General features: G+C 43.0%; 1 protein-coding gene across 2 annotated transcripts in view; it reads right to left on the reverse strand.

Annotated features, from left to right (window-relative positions):
- MFSD6 (major facilitator superfamily domain containing 6) overlaps positions 1-7,847 on the reverse strand; it is a 30,707-nt gene extending 22,860 nt beyond the window's left edge. The window contains exons 1-2 of one of the 2 annotated variants that reach the window (XM_054210304.1): positions 7,766-7,847; positions 7,486-7,536 (exon numbers count right to left, since the gene is read on the reverse strand). The gene's annotated coding sequence lies outside the window, so the exon portion shown is untranslated. Of the gene's footprint in view, positions 1-7,077; positions 7,201-7,485; positions 7,537-7,765 lie in introns of those variants that run through there. The other variant, XM_054210305.1, reaches the window with a different exon arrangement.
- Between the last annotated feature and the right edge of the window lie 6,160 nt (positions 7,848-14,007).

The raw sequence follows: 14,007 nt of genomic DNA on the forward strand, positions 1-14,007 counted from the left end.
CCCTTGAAATTAGTCACACGTTGGTGTATCCAGTGCCTTTAAATTATTTAATTATAATTCAGAATTTATTTAAATACTGACAACGGATTTGCAAATGGATGCAAGGTTAGTAATAGCAAAGTGACTCTAACATTCACAAGTATGATAAACTAATTGTTTCTTACTGATGCAACACGCGCATAACAGCAGACAGAACATGCCATGGATACTTCTAAAAACAACAGTCCATTACAATAATCTAAACCTTACAAAGTTCAGTGACAGACAAGTCTAAAAATACCATTATTAAAATCCCAAACACTCATGAGGTTTGCGTGTGTTTTTCACTTTTAAATGTCATTTCTATGGGATACTATCTATGAAGATCTCTGGTTTCACTTAGGGAGAAAAGGTTGCATAAAAATCTAGGAACCTTAAATATTCATGCATTCAAGGTCAGAAGTTAATCAAAATGACGCTAGCACATACACATAGACTGCTTTTTTCTCCAGTTTCTTCAGAGACAATCTGATTTAATAACAAAAAAGTATTTCAAGCATCAAAAGATTAGAAAAAGTCCTAATTAAGTTAGAACAGTCAAATGTGAAAACACATTTTCTTTCTCTTACCTGCTACCATCAAAAGCCACATGAACCAAAACGCAGCAGCTGTCTAGTTAGCTCCCGCAATTTTTGGTTCAGGCAGCCACTTCCACCTGACAGTTGGAAGGACTGTGGTTTTTTTGCTCATATATTTGCTCATTTTTGGCTTCTATATCCATCAAACAACTCCTTCTAATGAGTAAATTAGATCAGTCATCATCTGTGCTTTTATTTCCTTTATGCTTCGCCTTGCTTTGACAACAAAGACTCCAGAACTTGTGCAGGGCCCCACTTATGTCAAGGTGACGTAACTGAGGTTTCAGTGTTATTCCTACCAAAACCAGTATATGCTCAACTATTTACAGCAACTTGCTTACTAGCTGTATCACAGCTTTACAGCATTTAATTTTGAAGAATGAATTTCCTCCCCTTTCCCCATGACACGACAAGATAGAACTCACATTTCAACCAACTGCATATTAGGACAACTTCTTTGCAAGTATGAATTGAAATTATCCCAATTTAAACAACACAGTCATATTCCTTATCCCTACATATGAGCTCTGAACCATCTGATTTCATATAAAGTATACCGAGGGCTTTCAGAGCAATTAGCATCCGATGTTTTTTAATTCAGTTTCTTTTTCTATTGGAATGGGACTTCAATTTTGTATGTTGTATGAATAGTGTGTATATTAAAAATTGTTCTACTGCTAGTCTTTAAACACTTCAGTTGCTGCATCTTCTTTACCCCTCCGTAACTTCTATCTGCCCTAGCATCCATCTTCTTCTAACCTGTTGTGTGCAACGATTAATCCAAAAAGAGCTACTCCTCGTATTTTGACAAGATCATCTTGGGTAAGAATCCTCTGAAAAGAGTATTTCGTAATAATTTCAGTAAATATTTTCCTACCCTAGGAGTGTTTCATTGAATATTATTAATAACACATAATATACTCTTCAGAAATATAACAGCATCAAGACTGGTGGGAGCCATATGGCATTCTTTAATGTTTTGATCACTAGCTTGTTTAGGAGTTAAGTTTTTGAAAGTGATTTTATTTAGCAATTTTTTAAATTCTAAAAATAAATGACTGAAAATGAGAAAACCAACAAAGCGGCATTGTTACTGAAAAAAAATCTACAAAAAATTTAATAATCTACAGGGCTTTCCTTCTACTGGCAAAGAACCTGTGCCAGTCAGGGACTGAATGTGCAGCAACTCAAACAGATGGAAAAACAACACGCTTTTAAGTGAGAAGAAACTAGTTATCTACTGGTTATTTTAACCATAGCCTTAAAATACTGCATCTTCACTTTGCAAAAACTTCTTCTGATCCACAAGACAGCAGGAGGATAGAAGACAGCACTACCAGCAAGTTTAAAATGAACAGCAGAGAATAGGAGTGGGTAAGTTCAGAGAGTAAACAGGATAGATTTCACCATGAATATAAATTTTAACTCATTTGAGGCAGAACAGAGGAAGAAGTTTTGGTAGAGGCCTGTTGAATGTCATCAGTTCATGTGAGACCATAGAGGCTGCATAGTGGTAATATCACTCCGAAAAACGGGATTAACAGCTTTGAAGCTATCTTTCCCAAACTTAGCTAAGTGGCACAAACAGACAACAAAGCCCCAACACGCAAATTGAAACTTCTGCAAAGATCCTGAGAAAGCCCCGCCAAGCAAGCAGACAGCACAGCAGACGTACGTCACAAGAAAGCACCTTGGTCCTCTGACAGACAAACAAGCTTTTGTCTTCCCACAGGTTTATGTTTCCAAACCACGACAGAACTCAGAACAGGGAACCAAGTCTTTGTTCCCTCACCATTCCATCACCCCTGATGTGACTACAAGGGAAAAGACTTCACTAAAATCCAAACTGCTCACTTTCCCCCCAAACCATGATCCTACCGTACTGGCCCAAGTCCCTTGCTCGCAGCTGCACAGGAAGGTTGTGGCCAACCCGGCTTTCTCAGACCAGGGATTATTCTGCAAGATCACTCGGCCTCTGAGCCTGTTGATGAGCAAGCGCGTGTGCTTCTTTTTAGATATAAAGAACATACTTGTTAACCACAAGACTATTCTTCCTTCCAGCTTTGCACAGATAGGGGTTTTTTTAATGTAAGTACCAGAGTCTATTACTTTTTCTAAGTTTCCTGATACAGATTGCTGCCGCCTGGTTTATATGTATTTCTCTAGCAAGTCAAAATCCACTTTCAAACCCTTACATCTATGACACATCTTTCATCCTGCCATCTTCCGCAAACAGCTACAGCACATTTCCTGCAGACTTGTACCTTTGGGCAGCTATCTGAGGAACACAGGAAAAACCATTTGTCCCAAGGAGTTCAGTGATGACAACGTGATGCCCATTTTAATGGCTGTAATGAGGCTCTTTGGCAGGTATCTGGAAAGAGGCGAATATGGGTATTCTACATTTAGTTAAGTATCTTCTTGGCATTCTTGCCTTTTTTATTTCTTAAATCGATCCTTATTTACTCTGGCTCTCCTAATAATTAAGAGGATTTCAAGATCAGAAAGGATAAAAAGCCAATCTATTCAAGACAACCTAACATTACAAGAAGTTCCCTATAAAAAAAGGAAAATGATAATAAGGAAAATAATAATACAGTATACTAAAACCCCAGCTCTCCCTTTGGAGTCACTCTTCCCACAATCTTGGGAAAAAAAAACCCCAAAACACACGCTTTGCACTGTATCTGAGGAAAAAAAAAAAATCAAACCAATCAACAGATCAGACTGAGGCAGCAAATCCCTAAACCTCTCAGGGAAAATACCATGGCACTTACAGCACAAGGCATTAAAACTTCACTTGCAGACCAACAACATTAGATTTGGGGTGAAGGAGTACTGTTGTTTTTAAATAAAGTTTAATTCACCTTAAATATTCCATTCGCTAGGCTTTGAGAATTAAAGTATAATTAAGACTCACACAGCAGAGCCTCAAAATCAGGGGAGGGTTGTATACTGAAAGTAAAAAACAAAACAAAACAAAACCAAACAAACAAAAAACAAACAAAAAACCCCCCAAAAACCCAACAAACCCAGGACAGTTCATCAGAAGACAGTACAGATGATCTAGGGTAGCCTAACCCATTAAATACCTACCAAAATCACTGTAGAAGATTCATATGTATACAGTCTCAGAAAACATACTCTAAGAGTAGAATTGCGAAACAGGAATCAGTAATTAATCTCTCAAGCAACATGGAGCCATAAGAACAGAGCAGACTAGCTTGCTCTTTGCATTGTGTCAATAAATCAAAGCCAGCCAACATGGCATCACATCTTATTTTACCCCTTTCCGAATTTCACTGACTAGCAAACTGACTTTGCAGCAAACACATGAAATTCCACACGAAGTTTTCATACAAACATTCTTAAATTTGCTAACAGAAAACATGTTTCGTGAATAACCCTTTTTTTTAAGTCACTAATAATTGTTTCATTCAGAAAAGGTCTGTCCTAGAGAAATAAACTTAAAAACCATCCACCTCCCAAATAAAGCTCACCTCACTCATCCCCCGGCTGGTGAAACTGCCACAAGGAGTGCACCCATCATATCGCCCATGCACACCATCTCCTCCTCAGCCCGACTTCTCCCATTGATCTAAACTACAAAACCTTTGGATCAAAGACTTTCTGCTACAGTATCTGTGCAGCAGCTCTCCAAATTAAGCCCTGCATCCAGCAGGCCTACAAGGCATCACTGTAATCAACATGAATAAATAGACCATGTTTTCCATTTCTAAGCAAAGTTCACCCCTAAGGAACAGCCTAGTGCTGTCGCCTGCGTCCATGCCAAAAAGGAGGAGAATGTTATGCAAACAACTTACATCATGATAGGGGAGTGTGCAGACTTCATTTACTCCTGCATCACGTTCCCAAACCTCTCCCAGGTTGGCCAACCTCCAGGTGGAGACCATAGAGGGGCTGTCCCCTGCCCAGCCACACGGACCAACTGGCACAGACTGACCCACCGGCCCCACACCACCATCCCCTGCTCTCTAAAGGTAAGCAGTCCTCCTGCGAGGCCCCAGCAGGGACACCTTACTCAGAGTCCATAAAGTCAGGAACAAATCACATTTAGTGAATTAACTTGGTGCTGGGAAACATATTTGTTTCAAGTCTGCAGCGAGACATTAGTATTATAACATTAACCACCATAATTAGGGTTTCCACAAAGTGGAACCACTTTGTTCTAAAACACTTAACTCTTAAAATTGCTTTATTTTGTGTTGCTTGGCATGCACTTACTTAGCGTGTTGGTCTATAGGTTTTTCTGCTTCATTCAAATATGCATACTAAACCCCACATACTTTGACACATTTAGTCAATTAGATTGAGAGACTACAGTATGTCTGCAGTATGTCAAGATCAGGTTTCTAATAGGTTTAATGCACTTTATAATAGGTCTGAAGTTGCAAAATTGATACAATAGTGTTACTATTAACATTAAAGACGACAAGAACACTATCAGATCCTCATCTGTTGAAGAAAAAACATTAGACTCACATCTTAAGACTCCTGCTTTCCAATCATGTTTTCCATTTAAGATGTGCAAATTAAGAAGTCGTAGCAGACTATTTTTAATCAGTTTTAGTCAGTATTAGACTTCAATTCTTTAAGCAGTTTTTTATTTACCAACTATATAACTACACTGCCAAGGTTTACACTTCATTAATGAGGGTAAATAACAAGCATGCCTTCAACCACGGGCCAGGCAAGTGCCCAGAGAGAGAGCCGCAGTACTCCGCAAGCACATCTGGAGCAGCTCTGGAGCGCCGGGGAGGGACGCAGGCACCCAGCCGCCCCACCAAGCCCAGCAGCAGCAGGAGCCGTGGTCTGCTTCAAAGCGTAGAGGCCTGACAGGCAATTCCCGGCTTCAGGGACCAGCCACCGCCACTGTGGCCGGATCATGTCAGCGGGTCACACTCTCCCATGCTGCTGTATAAACTCAGGCCCATTAGGCTGTAGCTGAAGATTACAATGAATTTTAGGTTGTATTTAAACCGTACCCTAGCACCAGCCACATCAGTGACCAACCACAGCTTCCTCATATTAGCTCCTCACATGATTAGCTTTTGCTCTAATATTCTCACTCCACTTGTTTGGTGGGGTTTTTTTTAACCTGCTTAGGATTTTTACCGAGTTTATGACCACTATCACAAACACCATCCTTAAAAGAGGACTGTTCTCTTTTTCCTTATTCCCCAGTGGGTCTTTGGAGAACATAAACAATAAAATAAATGTTGCCTTTGTCCACTATGTATACCCAGGGAAACAAATACAAAAAAATAACCAAGCTAGAGAACAAGCATTTTGCAATCTTTTTCCTTGGACATTACTAAATACAGTGGACAATGAGACCCTATATATCTTAGTAACATCATAATGCTTTGGGGGAGCTTTTACTGAAATACTTCAGCTTTATGTTCAGACAACCACTCTCCTCTCCCCTAAACTTCAAATTTATTGCTCTTCAACACCACATTTTTCATTAACACAACATTTAAAACGAGTTTGCGGTTAAAACTTCAGAGCTGATGACCAAACATGGGTTTTAAACTCCATCCAACAGGATATAACAGGCATACATAACACCTATGGTACCTCTAGCACCAATTTCTTGAACAAGCATCTATTCTTATGCTTGTTTTAACAGAGGAGTAACTGACAACCTGCTTACTAAAAATCATCGTATTTTAAGGATTTAAGGGTTCAGAAGCCAAGTGACAGCCGCAAGTAACACCACGCCTGGATGCTGGCAGCAGGGATGGGGCTGCTCCCAGGGTACACGGCCCAGCCTGCGGGCACCTCTGGGGACCCCGACACCATCGTGGTCGGGCAGGAGGGCACGGGGTGGTTTGGCCTTGGATGGGTCGGTCGCACCTACAGTGGTTACGCTTCAGGCACATGGCTGGGATCCCGGAGACATGGCCAGCATCCTAACCAGGTCACCGCTTAGCCACAGTTAACACCAGCGGACCTCAGCGAGCACACGGGACCAGCCGGCTCAGCTGAGGAGCAGCTGACGGGCTCCGGCGCGGCGCAGGCAGGAAACGCCTCCGAGAAGGAAGAGCGGAACAGAGCAGCCACCGAGGAGGCAAGGGAAGGGCTGAGGCAAGGGCCCAACGGCAGCAACCCGGCCGGCTGCGGGGACAAGGCCCGTCGCCCCCGCTGGGGAGGGAGCTGGAGCCGGTACCGGCTCAGAGATTGGGAACGGACCGGCCTCACCGGCAGCCGCGAGGTGCGCCACAGCCGGCCCGCCGGCCGCCTCGCCCGCCGGCCTCCCCGCGGGGCCGCAGCGATCCCCGGGTCGGTGCCCGCCGGCCCGCGGCCGGGCCCGCCGGGTGCCGGCGCCCCACGGAGCGCGGTGAGGGGAGGCGGCGGCGGCACCCAGCCGTGCGGCCTGCCGCGGGCCTGGCTGCCGGCCCGGCCCCCCGCGCACCGCGGGGCCGCGCTGACTCACCTCGCCCGGGGGCGGCTCCGGGGGGGCGCTCAGCCGGGAGCATCGCAGCCCCCTCCCGCCACCGCCTCCTGCCGCCGCGGCTGCTGCGGGCGGCGGCTCCGCGCACCCTCGCCCGCCCCCCCCCGGCCGGGCCGCGCCGCGCCGCGGGGAGGGACGGAGCCGCCCCACGCCGCGGGGGGAGCCAAGCACCCGCTCGCCCGGCGCCGCCTCCGCGCCCCCCCCCGGGCCCGTCCGAAGCCCAGCCGGCGACCAGAGGGCAGCCGGGGCCAGGGGCCGGGCGTCTGGTTTCTAATAGCGTCTGCGGAGCGTTTGTGGACCCTAAAGCGCCCAATAACTCCGTGTGCGCAGCGGTTCCCACTCCGCGGAAGTTCCCAACGCGTACGGCAGCGTAAAGAATTAAATTATTACCTGTAGTGCCTTCTGCAGCCGCTGGCATCAGCCCTTCAGTAACGCAGTTTCCTAGAATTATATACAAATAAAATTACGTAAATGCTTAAAACATCATCATCATAACACACACACCCCCCGCTGCAGTAATTACGAAGGCAGATGAGCCGCAGCAGGGAAGGTGACTGCCCCGGCAACAGCCGAGCCGTGCGGCGCGACCGAAAGGCCCGCGGTGTCAGGCTAAGGAAGGGGAACGCTGAAGACAGAAAGCGAAAGGCCGGCTGAGATGTGGGGCGTTTACCGGCCCTCAGCTCAACGGGATATCGTGAAGTTGTTTGAGGATCGATCCCGGGCGCTGCAGCCATGGTGTGCTGTGCCCGAGCTCCGAGGGGCCGCGGTCCAGGCAGAGTCAACAAAGCGCGGGGGCTCCTCCGGCCATCCCTCCCGGCAGCACGGCGCCGGCGCGTTCTGCCCAGGGCAGTGACCAGACCGCAGGCCACGCTCACTGGCATACCACAGACCAAATGCGTCTTCTTATCTGCACCTCCCTCTTCTCAGGGAGGATCCCCCTTTCCTCAAGGAAAAATAAATTATTGCATTATTTTGCCCAAGGTAAGAAATGGAGAGGAAACTACAGGTTTGCATAACAGAGGCAGATGGAGAGGAATGGGGGCACCACGGGTGTTTGACCCATTTAGTTTAAGTCCTCACCAAAGTGGAAGGGACAGCTGTCCCCATGGAAGGCAGTGCTCTCCCAAGGTCGTTCCCCTGCCACGCTAACGTCCTGATGGGGTGCCATCTTTGTGGATACAAAGGCCATCAATAACACCATCCAATTAAAAGCTTGTCTACCCTGTCCTGGTTTGAGGTACTACCCCTATAGCAAAGGCCTCTCCTGAAGGAGGCTGGAGACAAAAACTGAATTTTGTAGAGGAGATGACCTGGGGCAGGAGGAGGCTTGTCTATCATCTGTCCCTGGAAGGATTTTCAAAACTCTTAATCTTTGAAAATCTCCCCCATGGCTAATTAACCACAGAGAGAAACCATGTCTGACGAGACCAGGAGCGCGGGCCTCCTGTAATCTTGCAGAATTCAGACAGACAACTATCTGCGCATACAGTGGGGTTTTATTACAAAATATTACTGTAATAAACCAGATGTCATCTCCAACCAAAATTATTTCATCTTGATGGAGACTTTTTGGCAAATTACTACAAATGCTTTTAGGGAGAACATGTATTTCAAATCATTTCCAGTCATCATCTGTGAACTGAAAAGGGAAAGCTGATCTGTGTAGTCGCAGACTACATTTACTGGAGCCATAAAAGCCATCTTTCCCTAAACGCTGATAACGCGACATTGCAAACACAGGGACACCCCACCCCACCCCACCCCAAACTACACACTAAGAATGTGACCATCTTCTGCATTTTTGCTTGTATAACCTTGTCTTGGAGGAGTAATATCCTGATCATCCCCCTTCCTTCTACTCGGTTTCTGAAACGCCAGGGCTATTTGCTTAAAAAAAGTTACTCTCTGGATGCATTTCTTTGCAGGGTGTGGCATCACCTGGTACGTGAATAGGGCGTTACGTCTGATGACCAGAATATAGAATGGGACTAATACAGAGTCATTTACAATGTTTTCTTCATAAATATATATATACACACATTAAACTATATAAGCCAAATAAATGGTTTCTTACTGAGTTTAAAAGCTGAATATGGTACTGACTGAGTTTGGTGACCGAGCTCAGACTGGGGCCTCCATTCGGTGAGCATCGTAAGGTAAGCGTTGCGAAAAGCCTTAGCATCAAACAGTATTATTTCCAATCTGACAAGCTACTCCAGCATGAGCGGAACAGAACATAATAGAGCTCTGCATGGTTATTTCTTTCAGTGAGGCTCTGTGTAAAGATCTGGATTATAGCCTGTTAGAAATTATTACATTTGCTCAGAGAGTTCTTTCTCTGTTCTTTCAGCTATGAAAATGAGGATTAGCAAAAATGGAGAAACTGCTGCACTGCACACAAACTGTCCTCGTGTACTTTTGTCACAAAGGGCTGTGTATTTCTAGCCAAAGCAGTGTTCAGAGAAAAGGAAATGCAGTCGTAAGCCACTTAAAGTTTCCTATTAAAACACTTGCTACTATAAAACATTAAAGAAAATAAAAAGCTGAGGCACGTGCAAAATCCATTGAAATTAATTGAAAGATCTCTTTTTTCAAAGACCTCTGGATCAAGGTCCTAATCACAGTAAAATGTGATACATGGAGAAACTACCAATCAACAATCTTTTTCTCTTAGCTAATAGATAGAGTGATACTAATAAATATGTACCTGAGCACTGGATATTAGAATATTCAGAAATAATACTTTATAAAATAAATATAATTCGTACATATACTTGCCATATAATAAACTCTGTACTATAAACCCACACCTGGGTTAAACTTGCCCATGAAACAGAAAGCATGCCTGTGGATTTTGGGCTTTTGGTTCAATGCATACGTTACTTCATAAAGATTTCAATTTATGTGTGCTATACAACTTTACCATATATCATGGTGAGAATACTTGCCAAAAATAGTCAAAAATGCCTCACTGCTTAAAAACCAACCAGTCACATTTAATGTCTGAAAGAAAGCCCCAAATAAACTGAAAAATTACATCAAAGTAGTCACCTTTTAAAAGTAAAATAAACAAAATTACATACAAATAACTTCTGGAACTGCACATTGCTAATGGTAGTAGATTTTGCTTGAAAAGGACTCAGTGGTGTCAGCCGATTCAATGACTTGTTACTCAGGTTAGAGAGAAAATAAAGCAAGTATAGCGTAGAACACAAAACTTCCATGGAAAAACATCTGGTATGTTATACGTATGATATATGCATTTGTGTTTCTGATATTTTCCAGTAATGGCAAAGGTAAAGTATCTGAGCCCCATCTTATGGAGATGGTTTCTAGGAGCTTAAATTTTAATGTATAGAAAAACTTCTTGGTTTCTTTCATAAGCTAGAGCTATACTTTGAAATCAAGAATTTCTGGTTGACACAAAATATTCCGCTGTCCATTAGCAGCTTTTAACTCTGAGCCACAAAGAAAAAAAAAAAAAAGATGAAAAAATCATTTACATCAGTCAGATTAGAAAGATAAATCAAAGCTGAGATTTGTGCTGCTGGAACTTGCTCCAGAGCACAGTGAAGACAACAGAAAAGCTTTCATTTCCATCAGACCTTCGATATATTTTGCATAACATGAACAAAACTACTTTTTTAGTCAGTCCTTTGCTAGGAAAGGCACTGCATGAAGGCAACTATGGCGTTCGTTTCTTCCTCTTTAGGAAGTTCTTCATAACACGCCAGTTTGTGCATACCCCAGTGTAAATCTGGGAAGAAGTTAAGTCATTATGAGGAACAAAGCGGCTTTTCCCTGCTGTTTCAAAGACTAAAAGCAACTATATTACCAGTAAGAGAAAAATCCCAGAGGAACTGAGAAATAGTCATCCAGTGAATCAGCAAATCATACACAGCTGCAAGCAATGTTAATGGTAAGCGAGGAGAGCATATTCACAGCCGGTAAGACAGCGTTGCAGTGGTCTCTCTGGTTTGGCAGGAAGCATAAGATTCCCTTCCTCTGATTTTCAGTCTAACACTTTTAGAAGCATTACATTAATTAGCAAAGAAAAGGCAAAGCAATGCGCAAAAGCAAATAGTAGTTACAAAAACTGTGTTTACTGTGACTGTGTTTACTGTGTGCGTATATCCATACTTTTTCCTACTGGATAGGCCTTTTTTTTTTTTCTCCCTCAAAATGAGATTTGTGTTTGCATGGTATCTGCATATACAGTGGTCAAACTTTCCTCACCCCAGAAACTTTGAACCTACTGGCAGGTATAAAATCTGATGTGCAATGACAGTCTCACAAATATTAAATTTCTAGAAGGTTGTGTGAACATCGGTGGCTGGCAAAGGAAAGAAAGGCAAGACAGTGCCCTCCGTGGGAGGAAAGCCCACAGCGTGAATGCCATAGCGGGCTCCCATTCGGCCGGTGAATCATTGTTTGTGCCTGAGCAGCAGTGAAGTTACCCTGTGAAGAACGGGGAGTCAGGTGAGGGAACAGAGGAAGGAACTGGAGGAAAGGGAGAAGGGACAGTTGAGGCTTTTAAAGTGGTGGAATCAAGTGTAACACACAAACCCATAGGAAACCAAGCTTCATTAGTTTTGCTGTCCACAGAGCTATCTGTTTACGTTGGGCTGCTGCTAACGTTGATGCCGTTGAGTATGTGCAAAAACGTGATGACTTTGATCCTGTCATAAGATCCACTGCTACAGATTGGAGAGTGTGCAAAGCCCCGCTGACTCTGTAGTCCAGGCAGGAACTAGAGACAATTTATGCAATTTAGCCCCTGAACTTGCAGTGAATTCTGCATTGGCCTGTCTTCATGGAGGGAGGGAAGCATAACTGCCCAGAGCTTTGAGATGGATCTGCTTAGACCTTCTTATAGCGGAGTCCCCAGAAAAGACCAAACTTCTAAAACTTAAACAGCCCCCACGTGCACATGCATTTTATCCTAAATAAAAAACAGAAATGTTAAAATAAAAATGCAAAATGGCTAGGGCAGACAGAATAGTTAAAAATATGACATGTACACCCACCTCCTCTGCCCACTATGTCCTGGCAGGATGGGTCCTTGCTTCCATACTTAGCTTCAGTAACGCAAATGTATGCCTTCTACGCTATGTTCTGAGTGTACTGAACAACCATTGAGCCTAACATGTTTTTAATAACTGCAGGTATTTGACTGAGGCACAGCAAACTGACCAGTTCTTTCTGATCCCTAGGAAGTTCCTTGTATCCCTTCTCAGAGCAAGGGGTTGAGCAAATTTTGGCATTCAAGCAAGAAATTTTTTTCTGTCGTTGTCCTTTACATCTGCAAAAAACGGCATATAGATGTCCCTGTTTTCCTAATTACTAGTCAATGACTTGAGGTCAACGGGAATTTGAGTTCTCAGGTTTTGGCTAATTTAAGTTTCTGAGAATAGCTTTTAAAGGAAATAACCACTGCACAGGAAAATATTCCCTGACCAAAACAGGGATATTAGGAAAAATTTCTTCACCAAAAGGGTTGTCAAGCATTGGAATGGGCTGGCCAGGGAAGTGGTGGAATCGCCATCCCTGGAGGTATTTAAAAGACATGTAGATGTGACGCTTAGGGACATGGTTTAGTGGTGGACTTGGCAGTGTTAGGTTAATGGTTGGACTCGATGATCTTAAAGGTCTTTTCCAACCTAAACGATTCTATGATTCTATGAAATTTTACTTGAGGTTCAGTATTCTACATATTGAAAGATTATTCACGAGAATTACTTCTGATTTTACACAGCACTATATATTATTCTCCTTTAATCCAAGGACTAGCTCTCACCATTTATATGGCTAAAAAAAAAAATGGTGATAGCTCAAAACAGTTTTTAACTGAACTGAGGTTTATTTGAATCAGGTACAAGCACAGTCTTATCATCTTATCTCCCCAATTACATTCAGGGCTTCTACAGTGTAGGTTTGTAAACCTAAACTAAAAGCAAGGCAGGCTTTTCTACTTAGCACGTGCAAATGTGATTTTTGATGAAAACAACTTGAATAAAACAAGCAGTGGAATAATCTTTTGTACCGAGGGACACATTGCACCAAATTCAGTCTAAGGCTAACTGCTGACTTCAGAAGCCTCACATCTGACTCCCTCTAGGGCTGAATTTGCCTCATTATAAATAGGAGCAGTAAATGTCACTTTTCATGCAGAAGGGAGTCACAGAGTTAGCCAAGCCATCTAACCTCCTCCTCCAGAAAGCAGACTGGTCTTTTTTATTTTGTATTTCATCTCAGGACCTCCAGCATAACTGATTGGTTAATCTGTTTTAACTTCCTGGTTAATATGACAACATCCAAGTGATACTGGTAGTTGAATTCAGTTTTAAGGTGAATTTCATACAGTCCCCCCTCCCCAAAGTGTGAAAACAATGAGCAATTTACCAATGTCCTTCTCAAATTCTTAAGATGATATTTCTCACTATGAAGGACAACAGACCTTAGTACTTAAGTGTCGGTAGGAGGACTGCCATAGACTTCAGTTACACTGAGATTCAAAGCAGTATCTCTGATCAAAAATGATTGTGAAGTAAATGGAACCTTTTTAGACAAATAGAAGCACTCGTCTATTTAAAATATGTTTAGGATGGATAAACTATGTTGTCAGTCATGCTACAGACTAACAATAGCAGCTTTAATGTTCTCTGATAATACTAGAGAATAAAGTAATGTTTCCATTTTTGTATTCGGATTTCTGTTTGGAAATAAAAATCATTAGTAACATATAAGAAATGTTTTAGATGCATTCTTTTTAGAGCAATCAGTGCAATGTGAGATAAAGAGTTTGTGTAATGGTACAAATTGTTTCAGAAATATTGTACACAGCTATTCACCTGTTTCCTACAATATCTTGATAATCACAATGTATTTAAGATAGAACTTAACATACTCTAG

The sequence above is a fragment of the Rissa tridactyla genome, chromosome 7, assembly GCF_028500815.1.
Source record: "Rissa tridactyla isolate bRisTri1 chromosome 7, bRisTri1.patW.cur.20221130, whole genome shotgun sequence".
Taxonomy (NCBI): domain Eukaryota; kingdom Metazoa; phylum Chordata; class Aves; order Charadriiformes; family Laridae; genus Rissa; species Rissa tridactyla.